The sequence below is a fragment of the Crinia signifera genome, chromosome 5 (assembly GCF_055691185.1).
Source record: "Crinia signifera chromosome 5, ASM5569118v1, whole genome shotgun sequence".
Lineage (NCBI taxonomy): Eukaryota > Metazoa > Chordata > Amphibia > Anura > Myobatrachidae > Crinia > Crinia signifera.
In genome coordinates this window covers 241900627-241914800 of record NC_139221.1, presented here as the reverse complement: position 1 = coordinate 241914800, position 14174 = coordinate 241900627, and positions in this window count along the sequence as shown.

The window sequence follows — 14174 nt, the reverse complement described above, 5'->3', positions numbered from 1 at the left end:
TATACACCAGCAATGGCGCGATCCCCCTATGGTGGATTCAGGGGATTGGGGAAATTAAACTTGTTTTAAAAATACCCTTTTCTGTCCAGATCAGGGAACTGGACATTTTTAACATGGTTAATTTGACCAAATCGGCGACCACTGATGGTTGGCGGATCAGCGATTGCAGCAGGACTGGTGGTTCACACAAACTGATGTATGGGCACCTTAATTCCACTTGTCTCCCACCATATATTTGAACATTTAGAGCACTCACTAAATGTTATATATATATATATATATATATATATATATATATATATATATATATATATATATATATATATATACAAATAGTATACCAATCCACGCAAATCCTCAGTATAAATGTCCGTCCAATAATTAGGAAGCAGTGCATCTCAACTCCAATAGAGGCTAGCTCGGGCCTCAGGCAGGGGAGAACATGGAAAACAGAATAGAAGGAGCGCACCAATAAGTATCACAGGTAAACTTTACTGAATAAATGTAATAAAAGCACATACATCGAGGTAAACGGTAATCAGCATATCCACCGTATCTAACAGCACCAGCCACGTCTGGACAAATGCAGTAGGATTCCCAGCAAGGCGATATGTGCACAGCGTGTCACAAAGATTAAATCAGCCCAGCGGTCAAGCAGTGTCAGCGTATCGGACCAGAAAGATGAAGACCGGACGGAACAGCAGCAGGCTCAGTAAGCACTTCGGGATGTCACGCCCCAACGCGTTTCATCACTACGGACTTCGACGTGTATATGTATGTATATATATATATACATATACACACACTCTCATGCTGTACAATAGTTTTACAACCTTTTAGTATGAATTTTCTTAGGACCCTTAACCAATTAATCTACCAGTAGGCCAAGGAGCCCTTAGGAAGAATGGTTGAATCAATATCCACAATATCCTGATCACAGGTAAATGTGAGCAAGACATTTGTTTGTCCCTAATCTGGACTGTGTATCTTCTATTAATTAATAATGAGTGTACAAAAATATAATCACACACTTTATCTCATGTATTTTTTAATATTTGCATTTTATACTTGTGGATCACCCACTGGCCACTGGAGCCCTAGCACCCTCAGAGCTCTATCTAGCTGGTAGCATTATTTCTCTCCCCTGCCTTTTTGGAATAGAACTGCACCCAGACGAGGAGATGCCACCTGCTGGGCCTTTATATGAAAATGTGCCCTTTTCATTGTGTAAGAATTGTTGCCTCTAAAGTACGCTGTCATATCAACACTAAATCCATAAGTGATTCATGGAACATAGTGAGTTTTCCCCCACCATCACTGATGTCTTTGGCACAGTCCAGCTATTGACTTACCGAGCTTCATGACCCTTCCACAGAGTTTGGGGTATTTTACCGGGAACAAAGTAGAAAACTTAACTTGATGCATTGCAGTATTGAGCTCCATAAAATCTATAAGACCAAATTAACTTGAGGAATTAACTCAGTTGAGCAATCCCATGTGTGACCGTAACAGCTGCAATTGTAATAACAATCACATAAAGAAATGGTTGTGTTGAGCCTTTGCTGAATTAGTTATACATGGACATTATAGATTACCTATTATAGCGCTAGGCTCATGAAACATTAAAAATGTAGATAAGAAATAACCTTTATTCAAATCATTATTGCAGAATGACTTAATATAAATAAAGGTGCAATTTGATTAAGACACTACTTAATCACCAATAGTTACTGATTATTTACCAAAGATACATGAAATCCTGGTAACCAACATCTTGGAGAACCATATAGAGGATTATGTTCAGTCATCATAACATCCGATTACCTTGTACAACACAAAGAATGGTCTAAGAGATCTGTCTGCTTATCAAAATAATAAATCAAGGGAAACAAGGTAACCATCATTGATTTATCACTGGAAACATACATTGTATTGATTATGTATATACAGAATGTAGTATAAACAGGCATGAGCGCTGGAAGTGGGTGAAGTATGATTTAAGAGATTGAAAATGTACAAGACTTGTTATATTAAATGTCATAAAATGTATTTAGATAGTAATTTACTTTAAGAAGTATGCAGTGATATTGTATTTCCTGATGTGTTTATAAAATTCATTGTATGAGAGAATCTAGACAGTTTGCTGATTGCAATATATAAAACAAAGTGGCGAAACTGTAACAATATAATTACACAGGTTACCAGCCTGGTAAAATTATGGAACAACATAACAGTAATGCCTGAATGGAACTACACTTGACCTGCTCCATTGGGGCCATCTAGTGGCCATCAACGCACAAGACACTTGAATTCCCCTCATAGAGATGAGGAGCAGCGTTAGCCAATTTGTTATTAACACAAAATAAATAAATCTTAACCCAAGCATTTCCAAACTATGGCCCTCCAGCTGTTGTGAAACTACAAGTCCCATCATGCCATGCCACAATTTTGCTATTAGGGAATGCTAAAATGGTTGCAAAGCATGCTGGGATATGTAGTTTCACAACAGCTGGAGGGCCATAGTTTGGACATGCCTGCCTTAACCACACTCCAAGCAACTCCCATTATCCCCAAGGCCTGAAGCTACTTCTTTATATAACTTACATTCTGTGTTCTAAGCAAAGGCAGCAGGAAGCCACCATTGATGTTGCACAATATTCTGCGGCCCATATAACTGGCTCAGATGCCTGGTGATAAACAAAGAGGGGAACAGAATGTTGTGGTAGAGTGAAAATGGAGAACAATGATTAATACAGTAGTTAGGATCTGTAGAATGATTCAAGTTATACAGTAGTATTGTGCAGCAAAGAATAAAAAACCAAGGCAATGGGACAGCGCATGAGCTAGGGATGGATGTGTCATAACTTGAGGGTAACAGTAGATGAGAGTACGAGCAATAGGTGAATAGTGACATATGGCAAAGGTAGAATAATTGCATGAGATGTTAGTCCGTGACTGAGGTTAATGGGGAATGCAGTGAGCAGAAATATTCACGTACAGCAGGAATGGGGAACCTTCGGCCCTCCAGCTGTTGTTGAACTACACTATCCCAGCATGCCCTTCTAAAGTTTTGCTATTTGGTCATGCTAAATCTGCTGCAGGACATGCTGGGATGTGTAGTTCGACAACATCTGGAGGGCCGAAGGTTCCCCATCCCAGACATACAGGGATATAAATAATAAAGGGACATTGGTGAGAAATAAGATGCTGAAGAAAACCATTTTTTTAAGTGATTAGGAGAAAAGATGATGTGATGTGACATGTGGATAAAGCTATAGATAGCAAGTGCAGCAAGGAGATTGGGGAAGAGCTGTTGACCTAGGCCAGGACAGGCCAACCTGTGGCTCTCCAGATGTTGTTAAACTACAAATCCCAACATGCCTTGCCACAATTTTAACACTACCGTATAGCAAAACTGTGGCAAGGCATGATGGGAGTTGTAGTTTTACAACATCTGGAGAGCCACTGGTTGGCCAGGCCTGACCTAGGCCCTTGCTGGCTAACCTTGACGCTAGAACTGTTGTTGAACTACACATCCCAGCATGCTCTTCATCAGATTTAGCATGGCCAAATAGCAATACTGAAGCAGAGCATGCTGAGATGTGTAGTACAACAACAGCTGGAGTGTCAAGGTTAGCCATCAAGGACCTAGGACAGTAGAGCAGGTACATTTGTTCAAGACCAAACTGGTATTCCTTTAAGGAGGTCTAGTGGTGGTAAGAGGGGTTCCGGACAGTTTCTTGACAGTCAAAACCTAGATACTCGGGGTCTCGACGCCCACCGGCTATTCTCCCTTCATGGGGGTTCACGACCCCATAGTGGGAGAATAGAATAGGTGGCGAACATAGCGAGGTGAGCGCAGCGAGCCCGCAAGGGACTTTGTTGCGTTTTCCCCGCCGTCCGGCCAGTCTGGATCCCGACGTCAGGTTAATGACTGTCGGGACCATATACCACACCCAGTAAGAGTCCAGCACAAAGTATTTTATAGTTTTGCGTTCTAACCACTTGTGATGAATGGTGATCTGCGACTAACAGGTTCAATGAACTATAGTCTCAGGGGGATTATTAAATTTAAAAAAGACAGAAAACTGTTTAGAGCGCTGGTCAGGGTTGATCACTCAGAAGGAGCAGCTGCAAGAGGGACTAGTCAGGCCCCTTGATGATGGCAAAAAGGTAAAAGGGGTATTGCAGAGCTCATGAATTTTAATGATTCAACCAATTATCATATAAAACAATTTTAATAAGTATAACATACAATAAAAAGCGATAAAATCACATATCAAATATTGGACCTGTTGGTATTATATAACCTGCTCTGGTTATCACAGCACAATTGGAGAGATGGAATTGAGGGATAGCTGGAGTCCGATTTGTAGTCCCAATAAACCACTGGAGGTGTCCTTGTCCAATTCTGGACTTGTTGGCTTGTGGGTATTCTCTTTAAAGTGCGTTCGTGTTCATGGAGTGGGTCCTCCAATTTGTAATCCCAAGGTGCCACACTGTGGATGTCCCAGTCCAATTGGGACTTGTAGGGGGGCTCCTTCTGTAAAGTGCACTGTGCTTTAAATAAAGTGCTCCAAGTGTTGGGGAGTATAGGGCAGGAACCAGAGAATTCAGCAGGTGTGGGGCATAGGGCCTTATTCGAGTTCACTCTTTCTGACAAAATCCTTCTTAGATGGACAAAACCATGTGCACTGCAGGGGGGCAGATGTAACGTGCAGATAGAAATAGATTTGGTGATTTTTTGGTGATTCTTTGCAGGGTAAATACTGGCTGCTTTATTTTAACACTGCAATATAGATCTCACTTTGAAGTAAAACCCCACCTAAATCTAATTAGATCTGCACAAGTTACATATGCCGCCCCCTGCAGTGCACATGGTTTTGTCCATCTAAGAAGGATTTTATCTGAAAGAGTGAACTCGAATAAGGCCCATAGTGTCCATAACAGGTCCAACTGGATCACCCGATTATTAAATTCAGCAGGATGGACATAGCAGTTGGATAAAAGCACTCAAAGGCCAGTAACTCTGAGGGCAACAGGATAATGAGTGACAATTGGCTACCAAGCATTAAGGGCCCCACACACAGGGCGATATTAAGCCATTTTATGAGCGAGTTTACATCATTTCTATGAATCTCTCAGAAAATGTGTGTAGCATACACAGCAATTCAAAAGTGCGTCCCCTCAGCCCCGAATCGGGCTGTAATTAATAACAGACCGGCTGGTAAATTCAGAGCACACGCTCAGAACATCGCCAGCATAGCAGGCAGTGAGTGGGCCTTTTGAGCGAGTGCTCTAAATCTCACCTGCCTTTCCGTCCGTCTCTGGTAGGCGTCCTGTCTTCTGGGACACCTCTGACCACGTCCCCGGCCGGTGCCCCATCCACGCAGCACCCCTCGGCTCTGGACACACTCTCTGTGGGCACCGCTCCATTCTGCTGGTACCCGGCACCATTGCTCCTCATCTCCAAGACAGGCACATCCTATCTGTGCGCCATCTAGTCTGCTCTGTCTACCCAGCCCCAGCTGAGCAGCTGCACCACAGCGAAGGTAAGGAGGAAGAGGCTGAGGTGCAGCGCTGCCCACAGCGTGTGCCCAGCCTGGAAGTACCACACGGCACTCCACACGTCGGCGCCGAGGTCCCCCAGTAATTCCAGGAATTCCAATTGGCTAGTTTTCACAGGAGACGAGGGATATTACAATACATGATTACCTGTATGTATATGTTTTTAGCGATCCCTCCCCTGCACTTCATGGTGGCAGCCACCCCTGACTTTAACCCTTTATGACCTCTTGTGCATTTAAACTGACATTTTATGAAAATATTTTCCTTAAGGTTATAGAGTATCAAAATATCAAATTACAAATAATCACATTGTTTTAGCTCCAATGATTACTAAAAATTAATTACCAAACCTTAAGGGGTTAAGCAGGACCTCATTCATCTACTGTACCAGTGACATGACTGGGATACACTGAAAACATGTAATGGATCATAAAAGATTAACTATTAATCTAAACTGTCTTGCTACAGTAATCATTTTATATTGTGTGACTAGGATAGCTCTGTGTAGAGAGGCCAAAGCCTTGTGATTGTGAACTTATCACATGGTGTCCTGTGTCCTATGGTGTATGTAGTGGTGTGTTATATCAAGTCTATTTAAGGCTCTGGTGCCTTTTTGTTAGTGTAGTCATAAAGAGCTAAGTGCAGTGTTGTTCAACTACTGTCTATATTCTAATTGTGAATGTCTTTCTTAGCCTGTCTATATAATTCCTTTCTCTATCCCTTTCTTTATTTGTATCTTTATTTTTCTCATAACTCTTTTTTATCATTTCAAATTGTGTCTTTGCTGCGCAGCCTACTATGCAGCGACCCCACCGCAATGTAGGTATCCCAGTACATGATGACCAAATCAGTGGTGGCTTTTGAGATTCTTTGTGTTATAAGAGGGGTCAGTTCTTACTCAATCTGCCATAGTTGCTCATCCCAAACTATGCCAGAGGTCTCTCTATATGGTGCACTAGGTGCCATTGTACTTAGCAGGTCATGGGACAATATTTTCATACTGTACATTAATTTAGTGTTTTACATGAAAACTGACTTATTTATCAAATGAGTTGCAAAATGAGAAGAAAATATAGTCAGGACATTGGCAAGGTTAGAAATAATGATCTTTATTTGAAATAATAATTTTGTCCTTCAAACTTTGCTTTCATCAAAGAATGTTCCTATTGCAGCAATTACAGCATTGCAGACCTTTGGCATTTTAGCTGTTCATTTTTGAGGTAATCTGAAGAAATTTCAACCCACGTTTCCTGAAGCACCTCCCACAAGTTGGATTGGCTTGATGGGCACTTGCGTACCATATGGTCAAGCTGCTCCCACAACAGCTCAATGGGGCTGAGATCTGGTGACCGCGCTGGCCACTGCATTACAGACAGAATGCGAGGTGCCTGCTTCTACCCTAAATAGTTCTTGCATAATTTGGAGGTGTGCTCTGGGTCATTGTCCTGTTGGAGGAAGAAATTGGCGCCAATCAAGCGCTGTCCACAGGGTATGGCATGGTATTGCAAAATGGAGTGATATCCTTCCTTATTTAAAATCCCTATTAGCTTGTATTAATCTCACATTTCCCCGGCACCAAAGCAGCCCCAAACCATCACAATACCTACGCCATGCTTGACAGATGGTCAAGTACTCTTCCTGCATCTTTTGCACTGCGTCTCACATATATTCTTCTGTACGATGCAACACCTCAAACTTCGATTTGTCTGTCCATAACACTTTTTTCAAATATTCCTCTGTCCAATGTTCTTTTGCCAATATTAATCTTTCCCTTCTATTGGCCAGTCACAGATATGGCTTTTTCTTTATCTCTCTGCATTGAAGGCCAGCATCCCAGAGTTGCCTCCTCACTGTAGACATTGACACTGGCGTTTTGCTGATACCATTTAATGAAGCTGCCAGTTGAGGACCTGTGAGGTGTCTATTTCTCAAACTAGAGACTCTAATGTACTTGTCCTCTTGCTCAGTTGTGAATGAAAGTTCTCTTTTTCTGGCTCCAGATACTCAAATAGCTCAAAGGAAGGCCAGTTTTATAGCTTCTCTAACGAGCAAACCCATTTCAGCTATGCAAACATAATTGCATAAGGGTTTTCAAAAGTTTTCTATTCATCCATTAGTCTTCAAACATGATTAGCAAACACAATTTACCATTAGAACACTGGAGTGGTGGTTGCTGGAAATGGGCCTCTTTACAGCTAGGTAGATATTCCTTTAAAACCCAGAAGTGTGCAGCCAGTATAGTCATTTACCACATTAATAATGTATAGAGTGTATTTCTAATTCATTTAATGTTATATTCATTGAAAAAAACTGTTTTTTTCTTTAATAATTAAGGACATTTCTAAGGACCCCAAACTTTTGAAAGGTAGTGTATGTCTTTTAGCAGTGCATGCCTTTGCTCAACATGACGCATCTTTTCTTAGCATTCCCAGACAGTGAGAAGATGGTCATTGGTGCCAACATGGCTTTGGGGTCATTTTAGGTGACCTCAGCAGAGGTCCCAATAAATGCCCCAGGTGGGTCCTGGATGAATTCTAGTGAAGTGTTACCTCACTGTCACTAACGTCAGCACTATGGTTGCATACCACATACCACCGAAACAGTAGGCACAGTAGTTGCAGGTGTCTATGAGGATACTTTATGCCAGAGGTGGCTGTAGAAATTCTAATATGCCACCTTCACACTTTTAACCCCTTCCCGACATTTGACGTACATTTACGTCATGGTCGGGATGTACTTCCCGACACATGGCATAAATGTACGTCATGCCTTTGAATTGTCACCGCGTCTACAGACGCGGTGACAGAGGGAGGATGTCTGCTGTCCCTGACAGCAGACATCCTCCCTCATTGCCCAGGGGGGGCAGCAATGCCCCCCGTCACGGGCGATCGCTGCGATTGGCTGTTCAAACGTGAACAGCCAAAAGCAGCGTTAAACTGTGTGATGTGTAAAATTTAGACTCTGCTGCCCCCTAGTGTCCAAAAAAATTAAAGGAAGTTGAAATAATGATGTAATAATAAAGTTTAGATATGGTTTATGTTAGTTATTAACTATTTTGAGTGGTATGATTATTTGTCTCACAAGCAGAAAATTTTACATTTTGCAAATAGCAAAATGTTCCATTTTTTTACGACATTTTGGTATTTTTCACAAAAAAAAAAAACTGTATCGACCAAAATTTACCACTAATTTAAAGTACAATGTGTCACGGGAAAACAATCTCAAAATCACTGGGATAAGTAAAAGCAAAAAAAAGTTATCCCCACTTAAGTGATACCTGTCAGATTTGAAAAAAAGGCCTCTGTCAGGAAGGCAAAAACAGGCTGTGTCGGGAAGGGGTTAATTGGGGTGCTGGAAAGCGGGTATTGGTGACAGTCTGGGGTTGCGGGGTGGTCAGTAGGTTGAAGTTTTGTTTTGGGTGCCAAGAAGCCATACACTGGGGCCTTAGCCAGTTGTGAGTGGATCCCATTGCAGCAACGGCTCCTAGCTCTAGTGCATAATCGAAGAAGGCTCCCATGGCCTTAATTACACCATATGCCAACAGTTTACAAAAAGAACCAGTGATTATGCATGTGTATTTTTTCAGGACTTCTAAACAATAGTAACTTTGTCATAATTCTATTAGGACTTTTACCAATACTGTACATTCAGGACTATAACGCAGAAAATAGGATATTCACATCTGAAATCTTGTGTGGAATGTGAGTAGCTGGGAGCGGCCTTCCCTTAGCTATGACCCTCTCCTCTTGTCGGTGTTTATGTGCAGATATAAATAGCTTCCTGACTTCCTGGAAGCAGATAATAGAGCAATGAAAATAATGACTACTCAGCACTACTACATACAAGTTACATTTCAAGGCACTGGCTGGTGTAAAGGTCCCTTTGCGTGGAGCTTGTTGCTGTTTGTAAACATTACATGGCAATCATTGCAGATGATACAAGGAGGTTATTCTTATTTGCTCACTCCCCGAGCATTTGCATGAGACTCAGCCAATCAACGGCCGGCCAGTCATTTCAAAATATTCAGCGGCCGCATCCCGCCGCCTGGCAAAATGCCACTACAAGCTTTAGCCTCCCAGTCCCGCTGCCCGCCCCCCACCACCATCACCTGGTGGCCGGACCCCGCTGCCCTCACCCCCGCCACCGCAGCAGGTCCCCGGAAGAAGTACATGCAATAAATTGCATGCAATATTTTTACATGTAAAACTGGCACATCAAGTGCCAGATCGCATGTGAGCCTCCCGGGAAGCTGCTGGGGGGCTCTGGGCAAACTGGTTCGACTTGTCCTTAGGACAAATTGGGGCCAGTGTATGGGGGCCTTAAGCGTTGAAAAGTGATAAAATTGAGAGTGATAAACCACCATCCAATCAGCTTCAAACTACCATTTTTCATGAACAGCCTGTAACATGACAGTAAGGAGCTGATTGGCTGGTGCGTTATCACTCTCCACTTTATCACTTTTCAAGCTTAGTACTTCTGGCCCTTAGTCTTCACTGTTTGCTTGTGCCCTCTAGGGGCAAATTAATTATATTAATGCAAGATTATTGTGGTAGATGAGCTTTTCATGATCCATTTGTTTGTTCCAGTTTGAACTGCAGTGCCTACTTAAGCTGGTGCCAGAGTGCAGTGTACCGGCTCTAGCATGTCTCTCATTGTGAACCTCTTCCTGTCACATTGACCTACAGTAGGCATGTCTCTCCATTGTGCACCTCTGCTAGAGTGTTTTATTTTGCTCCAATGCTTCTGTTCTGATTCTGTGCTAGTGAGGCACCCTCCCACAATATCAACCCATGGGGCAGTGTAGAGGATTGCGACCAGCGGTCTCCAGGCAGCAAATTCCATCCCATGTTGGCAGTTCTTGGTGAATACTTGGAGGTGCATTTAAAGGGTGCCAATATTAACCCTGGTCTGAATACATTTAATATCTAAAAAGTGCAACAACCAGATTCCTAAAAGAGAAGACCAAATCAAGATGCACAACCACTATTATACTCATAGTCAGATCACTATCAAACTGTTTGGTTACTTAGAAGAATATTTATAACATCCTGCCTTTTTTAATGCAGTTGTGATGTGAAAATATTGACAATAATCACAATATGTATTAATGTATATAAAGTAAAATATTTCTCAAAAAATTAAGTTGTAATAAACGGATATCAAACTGCTATAGGTTTCTGTTAGAAAATACTCAAAGTGAACAGCTGGGGGATTTAATTTTGAACTGGACCAAGGATATACCTGAACTAAATGAAATAAATTGGAGACTTGCACTGTCGGCACCTGGGCAGGCTACTAGTTCTGCCAGAATCCAACAGATACAACTAAACATTCTATATAGAACATACCTAACCCCTGAAAGGATAGGTAAATTTGCCCAAAATACAACGGATAGATGCCCAAAATGCAAGAATAGGGGGTGTAATTTTTGGCACCTTGTATGGGAATGCCCAAAGTTGCAAGTATTCTGGCAAGAAATAGGGAAAATATTGATTAATTTGGGGATTCCAAAAGACTGTTTACAATCGTTAGCAATCATTATGGGGGTTTGGCCTAGGGATACAATGACTACAGATCTTAGAAAGCTTGCAATTAACCTATGTGCAATTGCCAAAGTGGTGATCGCTCGCTCATGGATGGCCCAAAGTGGCCCGAGAACCCAAGCCTGGTCCAGCTTAGTAAATAGCACCATGGACCACGAGAAAAATATGTTCCTATCAAGGAATGCAATCTCTAAATTCTATGGGATATGGGGGAAATGGTATAATTCAAAATACAATAATGCAATAGAGTAGATTGGAATTGTATATATTTTTCACTATATATGTTTTTTGGTATATAATCGCTACAAATAGGTAGTTTAGAATGAGTGGTTCCCACCCTAACTCTTCAACCTTCTTGTATGTTCCTATATTATTTTATAGGTTGTCTAGTGTGTGTTTCACAGAATAGAATTTTTTTTTTTTTTTTTTTTCTTTTTTTTTTTGTTAATACTTTTCAAAATAAGTTTAACCACTGAATGATGATAATGAGTAACAAGCGTGACTTACACAATATCCACCTAAGTTTGGACTCACGTAACACAAAAATATTATTGTAATACCCGTTCTACATATAATTAGTAGGATGAGTCGACCACCCCCCCATATGTACGTAGGTTAGGTCCTACGATATTGGTATATGTATAAATAGTGGATAACTACCGATAAAACGGTGAACCATGAGAAGAACTTGTTTCCATCAGGAATGTAGGCTCCGGACCTATGGGATATGGGGGAAACGGTTTCACTCCTAATACAAATATGCACAATAGTAGATTAAAACTGTACACGTTAGGTATCTGTTTTTTAGTACTTGATAATTATAAAACAGCACTTTAGAATGAGTGGTGCTCCACGTTATTCTATAAAACTTGGTGATTTTTAAATTTTTTATCTTTTTTTTTTTTTTTTTTATTTTTTTTTTTTTTTTAAATATATATTTATAGGGTAGGTGTTATTTATTGAATATCTCACAGAGCGGGAATACTGAATGGCCAATATCTGTATGGTCAACACTGTAAGGTTATTATTGCGATATTTACACAATATTCACTTATATTTGGATTTAGTATATTTTATTATAGAATGCACGTATAAATAATGGGATGAGTGGACCATCCCCCCATTACAAGTACATAGATAATAGAGGGAAGGTATAAATTGATTGGTAATCTGGGGGACTACGGCTATAAGGCCATAAGAACATATAGGCTGCTGATCAATGTATGTTTGTATGTATGTATGTATGTTAGGTTAGTCATGTGATAATTTTTTTGTATTTGTTATGTGTATGTACAAGTCTTGTATAAAGTTATGTGAAATGTTTAATAAAGACGAAGTTAAAAAAAAAAATTAATGTATATAAAGTACTGGTACTTCCTCATCTTTGCAGCCACCACTTACGCTACAGAACTTACGTACTATGAAGCGACCGGGTGAGGGTATAATGTGCATCATCGTTCACTCTCCACTCTTCGGGCTCCAAAGGTAATAGATGGTGGCATGGACACGGGAGGGTGGCATGGACACAGGAGGGTGACATGCACATAGGAGGGTAGGAGGGTGACAAGGTCACAGAAGGGTAGTGTGAGAGTACCTTTATGGGCCCCACACACAGCACAATTTTCAGGCATTTTAACAAATCACTCAGAAAATCCCTGAAAACGCATGTTAATCGCTGTGTATATAGCCCACACAGCGATTTACATGCGCGCCCCTGCCATTCTGAATCTGTGCAAGATTCAGAACGGACCCGCCGTACAATTCAGAGCAGTCGCTCAGAAAGCTCCTGCTCATCTCCCGCATGTGTGGCTGTGGGCAGATGAGCAGGGCTGTTCTGAAGATGCCGCCATCAAGCCCGCAAAAGGCGGCCCTCCGCCCCGCCGATGCTCACCTGTCCTGCAGTCCCACTGACCAGCTGACGCTGCCTCCTGCGATGTGGGACGCTGCGGGAGAGAGAGGACGTGACGCTGGACTCCGGACTGGGTAAGTATATATATATATTTTTTTTGCTCCCACTGTGCCGCCAACGACTGTGTGTGGTGGGGGGAATTCCACTAGCCACCAATAAATTAAGAGGATTTGGGGGGGGGCACTGGCCACCAACGAATTAAGAGGATTTGGGGGGGGGGCACTAGCCACCAATGAATTAAGAGGATTTTGGAGGGGGGGCACTGATCACCAATGAATTAAACAGATTTTTTTTGGGTGGGGGGGGGGGGGCACTGGCCACCAATGATTAAATGGTTTTATTTGCCACTAACCATTTTTTGCTTGGGGGAGGGGCGACACTATGCCACCATAGAAAAGCAGAAAAGGATACCTAGGTATCTATAAGGGGTGCCAATATGGGTGTGCCCTGCCAAGCTGTCAAGGAAAAAGCTGCAGGGGCAGCGAAACGCATCGCCATTTGGTACACCCATCCAGCTGCTTGTTCACTTTTTCATCACCCCCAGTCTGTGCCTACCAGCAGAGCTTTCAAAACCCGATTCCCACTGGGACCACAAAAAAACCCCTGGAGTGCGGGACCCTAGGACGGGCAATACCATCTTTGTGGAGGAACGCCACCTCTGTAATACTGCCGAACCAGGACCCCACATCCACAACAATCTTTGGGGTGACTCCGATACAAAATCATCACGGAGACAATACAGTGGCACATCCATCCCATTCCACTGTTTACCCATCACCAAGGAACTATTTCCTTTTGGGCCCAAAAGAGAACAGGACACAGCTGAATTGAGGTGACCTTTTTGGGACTTTCATCCCCTATATACAGAATACCGCAGCACCAATTTCTTGTAGTTTTACATTGTATTTTTACATGTTATTAGTATTTATCAATACTTTTTATTGATATTCTTAAAGCCACAGTCTTAAGAAGTGTGCACTAATATTATCTTGTGAATATTTTTTACTGCAATAAATATCCATGTTTTAATTCATGCATGACTGAATATTACTGTATAGCGCAGCCACCCAATTTTTTTCTCTACTATGCCACCATAGTTTATTTATTAAGGACATTTATTTTATTAAGTTTATTTAGGAAATTGCTGTCCATAC